General features: G+C 46.0%; 1 long non-coding RNA gene across 1 annotated transcript; it reads right to left on the minus strand.

Annotated features, from left to right (window-relative positions):
* Positions 1 to 800: 800 nt before the first annotated feature.
* On the minus strand, positions 801 to 2,685 carry LOC119329105. Its single transcript, XR_005159290.1, has 3 exons — positions 2,287 to 2,685; positions 2,045 to 2,212; positions 801 to 924 (listed from the first exon to the last, which is right to left on the minus strand). It is a non-coding gene; the product is annotated as an uncharacterized LOC119329105 (long non-coding RNA).
* Between the last annotated feature and the right edge of the window lie 829 nt (positions 2,686 to 3,514).

Here is a 3,514-nt window from a genome sequence, read left to right on the forward strand (position 1 = left end):
TGCCCAGCCGCCACAGGCCATTGTTAGTCAGCAAATTATGATCAGGATGGAGCATACAAGATAAGCAGATAACATTTGTAACAAAATAATATAGGAGGAAACAGTGATGAAACTTTGAAGGTTTTTACACGTTTGGAAGGTTTTATGTGCTTATCTTCACAACAAACGGTAAATTAATGACGCCGCATCCTATTTGCATCCATTCCGTAGAACAAAGAAGTGATATAAAGAATTTCAGATAAAAATGACACCCTAATAACTGTATAAATTTCTGCTGGGTGGGGGGATAATCTAGAAATATACCAATCTGAACACTAAACCAACATGATATTTGAACATTCCCCTGCCGAACTGAACTCGTATATGGAAATACAAACGAACAAATCAGACGAACATAGCAATTTCTGCACACTCCAAAGCAGGTGTTACTGACAAAACCAACCTATTTCCTCTAGTATTTCACAGAGATTACAGGTCCGTACACAACAGCGGCCTGATTCCCTTGACAGGGCTAAGCACTACAAAGAAGTCAACCTAGGCAGTATGCGATGGAACTAACAGAGCAGGTGCAGAGCTGATGCTACGCAGACATTACAGAGCGGAATCGACCGGGTTCAGGTGGATGAGTCGACAGGGGTTTCTCTGAATTTAATGGATGACAGCCCCTAGCTTACTGAATTAACAAACACACCAGCAAGCACTTAACTTGACAGGAAGGAAGTAAGGAAAATGAAGGACGGGAGATGGCATACCTGGTGTACGAGACCTATACTGCAGCTCGTGCCCGGTCCTCATGGTTGGCGATGGAGGAGGTCGTCGGGTGCCTCGTGCGTGCAAGCGATGATGACAACCTTGGTGAGCCGCCATCACCAGCGTGCATGGACCAGCCTATGCCCATCAGCCGCGCGAGGGCTTGACGACATCCTGCATGAGGAAGAAAAAATATAGATCACTCTGTCCATTCACAAAAATAAGGAAATAGGTGAAAGCATCTGCAATTCCAACTTCACGGGAAACCTCTCGACCTAAAGGATCATGGAAATTGGAGAGGTCGCTCTCTTTTTCAAAAAAAAGAGATTTGGAAGTCAAAGCGTGCTCAGTTAGGTAGATGCATGATGATGGTACAGTGGTATCAGTTTTTTTTCCTTTTTTCTGAAGTAGTAAAAGTGTGTTCAGGTATTCTCCTCAAAAATTAAAAGTGTGTTCAGGTAGGCACTCGAATGAGCCATCCATCATGTATGTGATTGCAAAACCCAATTGGTATTACTAGCATTTAAGAATTCACAAGTTGAAGAAAGTTAAGAACTAGCAAATCAAACTACGGGATTCATACATACAGAGTTTGCAGGTTGTGACTGACAGTATCTGAATCATGCTCATCAGCATCATCAGCAGGGCATTCACCAAATGTTCAGCCCCGTGAGTAGACAAGACATCACAAACATGCAGATTTGCAGACAACTCTGAATTTTTTAGTTGGTGTTCATTTGGTAACGAACTATTAAGAGTGTTGTGGAAGCACAGAGAATCAATGACAAGTTAAGCTGAAGCAACACGCACTGAATTTCTACAAAAACATGCATATATTCTTGCACCATTTTCCTTCTTATGAACAAAGCCCTCTATTCTTCTTCTTCTTCAGCTAAGCTAGTAGAAGATATGGCACATGATGGAAGGCACAGTACTCTACGTATGAAACAAACAGAACTCCATACTACATGCATAAAAAGAGTAACCTCTAAGGCCGTAGTATATGCAGAGCCATGATTCTACTGTAGGAGACAGACTAACAGCTTTTTTCAGAGGCATACTAGTAGGCGAAATGGAAACCCTGCAGTCACACTACGAACCGGTAGTTGCAGGAACCTAATTAAGCAGTTTGCAAATCATGAAGTTGCTAACCACGAAGTTGCAATTGCAAACCCTCGCTCGAGACATCCGTACGGGACATGCATAATCCGGCAGAGAAGAGAACCCCCGGATCCAATACAACAAATCCTAGCAGGAAAGGAAAGGAAAGGATCACGAGACGCAGACCGCTTACGATGGTGATGGCGAGCGGCGAGGCGAGGTCTCGGCGTCGCGCAGCACGGAGGAGTAGCGAGGCCGCCATGTCGTTTGGGGGCGGAGAGCCACCAGCGGTGGAGCTCTTGTCGTCCCCTGTGTTGCGCCCATGGTGTCCCGGTGCTTGATCGAGGACGGCATCCTGGATCTGGAGGGGGAGAACACGAGGTGAGGAAGTGAGGGAGGGTTGTGAGGAGGAGGAGATGGAGTGGAGGGACGCACCTGAGTCGCTGGACCACGCCGGGTGAAATCCTAGTGACAGGAAACGGTCGCAGGAGGCGCTGGAGGACGCGCGCGCCGAACTGGGAGAGGTCGAGGTCCGAATGAGGCGAGGGGGTTGATGGCGATGCCGGTGATGTTGAGCTCCAGCATGCCCTGGTTGGAGAAGCTGAACTCCTCGAGCAGGATGGTGGTGCGCGGGTCGGCCTGGATCACCGTCGACCAGATCTTGGACGCCGCCGAGGGCACGAGGTCAGATGGGACGGTGGGTGGCGGCAGCGATCTGTGGGTGGGAGGGCGCAGTCGATGTGTGGGACGTGCGCGCCGGATCTTGTCCAAGGGGAGGATGGAGCGGAGGGGAGGGCATCGGAGGAGGACGGATCTGGATCAGGGAGAGGGGCGGCGCGGGAGGGGTCTGGATCGGGGAGAGGGAGGTGGTAGCGCTTGACCTAGGGTTTCTCGGGAAAGAGGGGGTCGAGGGAGGAAGGGAGAGACGCTGGATCAGTAGGAGGCGGACGGCTCAGATCGAATACAGTGGGGTGATCCGTGTGCTGCGTCCTGATTGGTTCGAAAATGAGCGATTAAAAATTACTCTTCTTAGTGTTAAAAACAAGGGAGGTTTGTGAGGCAGCTATCAAAAATATTTTGCAAAATGGCATCACTAAAATTTTCACTTAAGTTAGACCACCTTTCATCGACGATCATCAATTTGATTGCATTTCCGATCTTTCTAGGTATTTTGAGAAACAACCAATTCGGCAAGAAACGAGTCAAATTTGAACTACAGGTATCTTATAGTTTGCTATTTATTTTCTAAAAAATCATTTTTAGATACAAAAGTAGCTATTTCATCATAGACAAACCAATAGTTTTGCATTATTAACCACCTAACTAAGAAGGGTCATGCCGGCAAATTTGATCACATTTTGAAATCGGCATAGGAAATTCACAAAAAATGAAAAGCCTTCGCATTGTGTGATTATACATCTAGAAGGATGCATCTTGGAATGGCAAACAATGTTGCCTAAGGAAGTTTTCATTTTCTTTGGACGAAAAAACCATTTTTCATTTTTTGAGTGCCCAAAAGGAGGTTTTTTGTGAAGGACCTCTCATATAATTGTTGCAAAATTGGACCAAATCATTTTTCTGAAATCCTAGGCCATATTTATGTTGGAAATATGCCCTAGAGGCAATAATAAAAGTATTATTATTATATTTCCTTGTTCATGAT

This window comes from Triticum dicoccoides, chromosome 7A, assembly GCF_002162155.2.
Source record: "Triticum dicoccoides isolate Atlit2015 ecotype Zavitan chromosome 7A, WEW_v2.0, whole genome shotgun sequence".
Taxonomy (NCBI): Eukaryota; Viridiplantae; Streptophyta; class Magnoliopsida; order Poales; family Poaceae; genus Triticum; species Triticum dicoccoides.